Below are 9,232 nucleotides of genomic sequence, written 5' to 3'. Positions count from 1 at the left end.
TTACTAGTCACAGTCAGTTACTTTCTGAGCTCCTTGGCATCTGAGCATGGATATAAAGTCATCAGGTAGATTTCAATGGTAATGTTTTTTACATCTACTAATTATTAAGGAGCAAACTACTCCATTTTTTTACACATTTCTCCCTGAGTAACACCTGTCTACTACTATTCTCTCTCGGGTTCCTTCTATCCCTTTACCTCCCTGCTTCCCTCCCATTTTCCTGATTCCTGCAGTTATGTCAGGATGTACTTACTCATTTATAAGGATTTGGTGCTAGGATCCACAAATGAGGGAGAACATACATCTTTTGTTTTTCTGAGTCTGTGTTACTTCACTTAGTATAACAGTTTCTAGATCTATCAGTTTACCTGCAGAGTTCCTGATTTCATCTTTCTTTACTGCTGAGTAGAACTCCATTGTCTCTTCTCTTTTTAGAAAGTGGAGCCTAAGATGGGGTATTTGGGTAAGTGATATATTAGGGCATACTCTTTGGACAGAGCTAGAAGGCTGAGGAAGAAGCTCTGTGAGGATGCGAGAGGAAATCTAGCCACAGCCTGATCCTGCATGACCCTGGAGATCACTATATCAATGAGACCATGCTGCCCAGAAACAAGAGGGCTGGGCTGGCAGATCCCTATTCATCAGACATTGACTACAGTGCCTTCAGAGAAAGGAGAGAAGACGTGCAATGTTCCACACCTCCAGCTTCTGTCAACCAAGGAAAAGCCTCTGGGAAGAGGACGGGTGTGAGCTGCTTATAGCAGCTCTCTGAGTGACACATCAACTTCTGTTATATCCTCCTTGCTTTTCCTCAACTGCATATATATTCTTTATTTATTTTCTTTGGGATAGAGTCGCCCTGTAGCCCCATCTAGTCTGAAACTCACTATGTAGATCAGGCTAACCTCTATCTCACAGATCCACCTGCCTCTGCCTCCTGAGCACTGGGATTAAAGGTATGTGCCACCACAGCTGGCTTATTACTTATTTTTATATTCCATTTATGTGGGGGGGTGTATGTGTACATGAATGCATGTACAATGGCATGTGGTGGTCAGAGGACAACTTGTAGGAGTAGGTTCTCTCCTTCCACTCTGTGGGTCCTGAGGCTCAAACAAAGGTCTTCAAGCTTGGTGGCAAGCACCTGCACCCACTAAGCCATCCCACTGGCCCTATATCTTCTTTTGACATGTCTGTTACCCTACTTTCACTTTTTAAAACCATCTTTCATTGTTGAACGTGAATACAGTCAACTAATTTAGTCTTGACCAACAATACTAAACTCCCAGATTCCTTGCTTCCATAGATTGAACAAGCGATCTTTGGAAATTTTCATCGCAGAATTTTAGAAACATCATTGACTGTTGTTTCTTCATGACACTGAGGAGGAAACTGATACACACAAAGATAGGATTTGCCTGTCTAGAACATTTTCTAGCAAAATAAGTCCAAGGCCACCTAACTCTGAGGTAAAAGCCATGCTTCCCTATATCTATTTTTGCTTATGTCATGGCGCTGGAACTATTTTGCTCAGACTAACTAATCATTATTGAAATGATTATTAAATTCAACCCTTAGGAAAAAAAGCTGCATGCCAGGAATAATGTTCCATCCTGTGTTTTATGTCTCAGATAAGGACATGGAGTTAAGCCAGATATAGAACCTACTTAAAATCTTGCAGAGATTTAAAACCAAACTTGAACCTTCTGGAGTTCATTTATTTATTCTTGGCAACTCACAGCTTCCTGATTCTTGGAAAGTTGCTGGCTCATTTAGAAGAAAAACTCATGAGACTTGTGCATTGAGTAGCTCTTACAAAACAATCTCTTGAAGTATAAAGTGTAAATGAGGAAGAAGCAGAAGACGGAAGTTCCGAAACACACATGGATGTAATCATGGAGAGAACGGCGCTCTTGGCAAAAAGCAGGCTGTTTCCCGAGCCCTAACCACTGAGGACATTGTCTTGCATTAAGTAAATCCCAAACATGGTAGCATTTTCTCTTTGAGGCTCCCCTTAACCCTGGGAGTGGCTTAGGTTCGTGCCAAAGGGTGTGAGAGGGAACCTGCCTAGGATATACCCATTCTGTACTGTCTCCCAAGCATTTCTCTTGCTGTATGTGCCATCAATAAAGGTTATTTCCTCTTCCTGATTCAAATGTGTTAGAATTACCCACCATGGAACTCAAGCCTTGTGTGTATGTACGTGTGTGTGGAGGCTGGGTGTCTTCCTCAGTCTTCTCCACCTTAATTTTTGAGGCTGGATCTCACCAAGCCTGAAGCTCACCAATTTAGCTTGACTGACTGGTTGGCAAGCTCCCGAGGTTCTCTTGTCTCCTCTCAGCACTGGAGTGGCAGACATGCACCTCTATGCATGGCTCTTATGTGGGTGCTGGGGATCTAAACTCAGGTCTTCGTGCTTGCATACACATACTTTACCCACTGAACCATCTTCCCATCCCTAGAATTTAAGAGTCTTTAGGCCAAAAGAATGGGACCATCTATTTTCACGGCCATCACAAGCCCACAGGACAGCTGCTTTTCTGTACTGAAAGGCCAAGCTCTCTGAAGGTTGACGGCCATGAAGGAGAGATCTCAGAACACACTTTATCTCTTTTGACACAGACAAAACCTTTTTTTTCCTCTTTCTTGCCCTTCAGTAATAGAGAGCCAGCTGGTCTCTGCTGTGTCTCACACTTCTGCTTCTGTTCTCTCCTTATGCAAATTCAACTCACTAAGATCCCTTAACAAGTTCTGTGTAGTATGTTAGAAAAGAGAAGTCTCTTCCATAACGGTTTATCTATCAAAGGAAAGAGTAAATATAAGAGATTATCTAATGCCTAGGGTCTCAGTTTGTGTTACTCTGGGCAGTTGATTCTCAGTTTATCACCTCTATTGTTCATCTTTTACATGATCCCAGGATAGTACTTTAAATTCCACTGTTAGCAATGGATTCATGTCTGCCTCATGGATAGGGCTGGGTTTGATGGGAGTAAGACCAGGTCTCCATACCTGGCCTCTTCTGTATGCTTTCATTTCCCTTTGTGCTTTTCCACCATTTGATATAACCAAGGGGACCCTTGCCAGGATGGTAGTGCCATACTGTTTGTACCTTCTAGCCAAAGATTCCTGAGTCAAATAAATCTCCTGTAACATACCCAGCCTCAGGTATTTTGTCATAGCAACACAAAACAGAAAGACAAAGCATCACACACATACCCCCATACATATACAACTACTTCAGCTTTTCAGGATACTTTTTAATTCTGTTCAAAAGCTTTTAAATATTCTAGGTCTCCCTACTGTTTTTTTTAAAGATGATAATATAACATAGTGAGATAGATAGAACACAAAATTTGAAGTTAACCCAGGTTTGGTTGCTGATTATCAGTTGTGTAGTCTTAGGTAAGTAACTTTACATTTCTGAACCTAAACCTCTTTTTATAGGGAGGTCCAGTGCTTAGTTTGCAGAGGATCTGTAAAGATTAAATGATTTAATGTTTCAAAAATTACCAACCCAGAGTTGGTGCTCAAAAGAAGGGAGCAAAACCAAGCATGGTGGTGCTTACCTGCAATTATAGCACTGGGGAGGTGGAGGCTGGGGAATCAGGAGTTCAAGGTCATCCTTGGCTACATACTGAGCTTGAGGTCAACCTAGGCTATATGAGACTCTGTCTCCACACAAAAAAAAAAAAAAAAAAAAAAAAAAAACAACAACATAAAAAATAAAACAGCAGCCAGGCATGGTGGCACATGCATTTAATCCCAGTACTTGGGAGGCAGAGACAGGTGAATCTCTGTGAGATCAAGGTCAGTTTGGTCCACATAGCAAGCTCCAGGCCAGCTGGGGCTATAGGGAGACCCTGCCTTAAAAATAAAATAAAAAAGCAGAGAGCAATTACTGTTATTATTGTCTGGGTGACATCTGTTCTTCATTATAGATGGTGTATGGGCACCCAGATTTTATAGCCCTCTGAGGATAGCTGGGGAACTGGGGTGGGGATACACAACTGTGAGCCATTCCTCTGGGCTAGTCCCATGGAACCCTAGCTACACTTTTTCTCCTCCTGAGTCCTCAGCTTCAGCCACAGCAGGGAGGATATAGACTCATGAGGGGCCAACATGGCTTGCTCAAGGTTTCCAGGGTGGCTAGGTCCTCTTAAGTAGCATGACCCCAAACTTGTCATTCCTTACTTGTGATTTCTCCAGATGGGGTGTTTGAAGTAGCAATTCTTCTGCTTCTCCTAACTTACCCCTACCTCTAGCTTGAATAAAGAAGTGGAAGAAAACAATGTTAGGTCAGCCACTGGCTGCTGTATACCTAGCTCCCTCCAGAGGTGCTCGCCAAGTTTCCAGGTAATTCTGACTACATTTTTCATGGTACTGAAAAGGAGATGGAGATGTGTGTTTGGACATTATTTGCCTGAGCTTTTAGCTGGACCTCACATGACAAGATTAGTCTCCGAGGTTCATATGCAAAAAGAGCTAATAGATTACATGTCATATGTAATATGATCCATTGTTTAGTAGTCAAAAAACTGACTGGGAAAAAAAAAGACTTACCTGAGAGGATGTTAAAATATTGTGAAGGTAGTTTGAGAAAACTCTAATATGGGACCCGACAGACAAGAACCCATCATCATGCACAGATAGCTTAATACATGATCACTAAATGGCTCCAGGTTGGGGGTTGCAAAGATGGCTCAGCAGTTAAGAATACTAGTTACTCTTGCAGAGGACCTGGGTTTGATTCCCAGTACCCACATGGTGGCTAACAACTGTCTGTAACTCCAGTTCCAAGGGAATCCAATGCCGTCTTCTGACCTCCATAGGCATTGCATGACACATTTCATTTACACACATGCAGGTAATACACTCATACACATAAAATAAAAATAATAAATAAAATATTTTAATGGCTCTAGGTCATTTGAAAAATCTAGTTCATTCTTAAAGCAGAGACAGTGAATGCTTACCAAATGTTCTACAGGATCTCTTGACTGGAAGCAGATTCATCTCGAAATGGTGGAGTTGCATGGATACTGAGTCACTACCTGATGGGGTACCACCTAGCAGTGTCTTACAATCCCTGCTAGACTCGATGTGCGTGCTTTGTTGGGTTCAGGCTTTAAAAGTTCAGCAACTGACAGTGAAGCAGCTACTTTTAATTATCTCAAATCTACTGTCTTATGACTGGAGAGATGGCTCAGTGGGTAGTTTTGCTACACAAACATGAGACCCTGAGTTTGGATCCCCAACACCCAAGTTAAAGCTGTGTGTGGTGGCATATACCTGTGACCCCTTCACTGGGGCGAGGGATGGAGACCTGCAGAACCCTGGGGGTTGCTAGTCAGCCATTTTAGACAAAACAGCAAGCTCCAGGTTCACTGGAAAATCTTACCTAAAAAAATTCAATGGAGTGCTATAGAGGGATCAACCATTATCAACCTCTGGCCTCCACATGTACATGGATGGATAAATGCACAAACGACACACACACACACACACACACACAATTCTGCTGTCTTCACACCATATACTACATATCAAAATCCAAATAAAATCCAACTCAAATAAAAAATAAATGTTGAAAACATGAAGAAAAAGAAAGTGAATGTTTATTCAGTCTGTGGGTATGATTTTGCAGGCCTCAAAGCAGTGGGTAAAATTTACAAGTGAAATGATCCCTAGTGTACACACACAACTTAAAATTCTGTTTAAAACAGTTGCATTTTTCAAGCAGAATTGAACAACAAATGGGGAGAATGCATTTGCAACAAATGTGATAAAGGGTTAATGTCCTCAGTATGTAAAAAGCATGGAGGCTGGGGAGAGAGAAAGGATTATCTGAGGCAAATCTTCAATCATAGCTGGGTGTTCTGATACCTAAAATGTCTCCGAGTCCCCTGTCTCTGCCAATTGGTTTTCGTTCTGTACATGCAAACTGTATTTAACATTGGCTCCAACCCAACCTAATTAGCAAAGTCAATCTGCCGCAAAGAAAAGATCGTTATAATGCTTCATGCAGCCAAATGTCCATGATGTTTCTAGTATGTGCTGTTGAACATTCTCCACATGACCACTCCCCTCGGTTGGTGCAAGACCTTTAGAGCTGGCATACCTCCTTTTCAGAACACTCAAAAGTAATGGTGGGATTGCCCACAGTAACAGAGCAGCAGACAGTGAAGATATTTGAGGCAATTTTAAAACTGTAATCCTGCTAGTATTCATTTGGCCATGCAGCCTTTTGATGATCATGTGGATCCTATTATCTGGTGCTAATCACTTTCCATGCATTTCCTCCACTAATCCTTTGGTGAGGCATCATTTCCTCCCCCCTTCTCCAAATAAAGAAAACTGAGGCTCAAGTTGAAGAAACACCTTGTCCAAGGTCATGCAAGGAACTGGCAAGAGCTGAGCTCTGAACCCTGGGATATTGGACCGTAAGAGCACGTGCCCATCACTGCCGGCATGGCCTGCTGTGAACTAAAGAAAGGTTCTAAGAAAATAAGTTGCTTGGAAACAACAGGGACAGAAGGATGAGGGAGAGCAGACAAGTTGGTGGGGGGTGGGGGGGAGGGTTACAGTTTAGATCCTAAATATTCCCAGAAGCCCATAGTTACAGGCTTGGTTCCCAAGCAGCGCTACTGGGAGGCTGTGGAACCTCTGAGAGCTGGGGCCTGGTGGGTGGCAGGAAGTTGGGTCATCAGAGGCAAACCCGTGAAGAAAACTGTGGGACATCAGCCCCTTCGCCTTCCTCTCTTTTTGTTTCCTGGCAATGAGGTGAATGGTTTTGCTCTGTAACATGCTCTCCCCTTAATGCACTGCCTCACTACAGGCCAAAAAAGCATCAGTTGATTGATAATGGACTAGAATTTCCAAGGGTGTGAGCCAAAATATTTTTTTTTCTTTTTTAAGTGCACTGCTTCATTCTAGTGATAGGAAGGGTCCAACTTGTGCTGCCAGTTACTCTAGCCTGAAACAGCTAAGACAAAATACATGAAAGTATGGCTTTCGGGATACTAGATATCAGAAAAAAAAAAAAAAAAAAAAAAAAAAAAACCACACATTAGGTGAGTACTATGGGTGCCCCTAGGAAGCTCTAGGCTGCATTGTCCAGTGGCCTGCTGGAGTTGGAGAGAGGAAGATGGGATGCCACCGCAGTCAGAACTCACAGGTCAGGAATGGAGCATATAGGACCACACAGATAGAAAGCTCTAGAGATCTGTAGGGAGCCCTCCAAGTCTTCAGCTACTTCTGATCAGTACGTGTGTGTGTGTGTGTGTGTGTGTGTGTGTGTGTGTGCGCACCCTCCAAGTCTTCAGCTACTTCTGAGCAGTACGTGTGTGGGGGGGGTGTAGGCATAACAAGACCAGGAAAGAGTAACAATCAGAGGGGAAATTCCTAGAGCTCACACAAGGTTGCAAGTGGCTCTTGTTTTCCATAACCAGCCTGGAAAACCTCAGAATTTATGACACTGGGTAAAGCACCCAGAAGGGCTTTAACCTAATTTGTGGGGCAAAATTAGCCCAAGAATAAAATATGTTCTCATTAAATCTAACAAAGCTTAAAAGCAAGAGCTGAAATACCAAACTATTTCCAAGTAGCTCTCCTAGAATAAATCTCAAACCTTGAGAATCTTTTTGGCATATATTTGTTGTACATAGTCCTGAGTTTCACAAGGACATTTTGAGAGAAGCATATAATGTTTTTGAGTATGTTCCCTCACACAACCCCTAACTTTCCTCTCCTCTTAGTGTCCTTTGTTCCCTACACAGTTTTGCTCCTACCTTCATGTCATATATGCACACACGATTTTATGTATCTGTATAAAGTCTAGGATCCACAAAAGAGAGAAAACGTGATATTTGTCTAAGTCTGAGTTAATTGTCCTAAAAATGGCATAGTTCTGTTCTTCTTTATGGCTAGATAAAATCACATGTGCCCTCATACACATGCAAACATGCACATATATACACATACACAGGCACATATTGCACACATTCACACATATATACAATATCACACACAATACATACACATACACACATACCACACATATACATACTACACCACACACACATATACTACACTACATATCACACATATACAGTACATGCACACCGTATATACATACACATAACACACACCACATCACACACATACACACACACATCACACGACACATACATGTCACACATACATATGTAAACAAAAATTCCATTTTCACATTTTGTTATTCATTCCTCTGTTGATGGACACCTAGGTTGACTCTATAACTTAGCTATTGTGCACGGTGCTGCGAAAAACATCAATGTACAAGTATTTTTGATATTTTTACTTAAAGTCCTTCTGGGACATACCCAGGAGTGGTATAGGCAGGTTACATGGTAGATCTAATTTTAATTTATTTGAGGAACCTGAATACTGATTTCCATAGTGATTTGGCTGATTTGCATATGAAAATGTTCTGGAATTTTATTGAAATAGAAAAATTTAACTAAGACCCAATAAAGAAAAATTCACAATATCTGATGTCTTGAAAAAAAACAGTTATGAAAAAAGTTGAATGAGAAAAACTATCAGTTGAAAGTGACTCAAAAATGACAGAGTTAGTTGAATTAGTGGACAAGAATATTAAAACAGTTATGATACCGCTAGTCTAAAATGTCTGTTCAGGAAACTAAAAGGGGCTGGAAAGATGACTCAGCAGTTAAGAGCACTGGCTGTGCTTGCAGAGGACCTCATTTGGTCCCCAGCACCAACTTGGAGGCTGACAACTAAGGCCTATAACTTCAGTTCCAAGGGATCTGATGCCCTCTTCTGGCCTCCACAGGCATTCAGGCATTGCATGCATGGGTGCACTTACATACATGCAGACAAAATACTCATACACATAAAATAAAAATATATTAATTTAAAAAAATGTTTAAAAAAAAAACTAAAAGAAAGACTGAGCACACTCATTAGGTACACAGAAGGTAGAAAAGAATTTGAATCGTACATCTAGAAATGAAAAAACTAAAGTGTTTAAGATGAAAATTAAACTGTGGGATTCACCACAGAGAAGAGAATAGAAAGCCTGAAGACACAGCAATAGAAATTATCCAAAATACTAAGAGAAAAGAGATGAAGAAACACATCAGTGTAGCATCAGCAAGTGGAGGGAAATCTCAGGAAGTCTAATAAGTAGGCAATCGAAGTTCCCAAAGAGGAAAAGGAGAGAAGAAGAGGG

The sequence above is a fragment of the Nannospalax galili genome, unplaced genomic scaffold (assembly GCF_000622305.1).
Source record: "Nannospalax galili isolate Female #2095 unplaced genomic scaffold, S.galili_v1.0 scaffold54, whole genome shotgun sequence".
NCBI lineage: Eukaryota > Metazoa > Chordata > Mammalia > Rodentia > Spalacidae > Nannospalax > Nannospalax galili.
The sequence above is the reverse complement of the archived record's forward strand: the minus strand, read 5'-3'. Positions refer to the sequence as shown.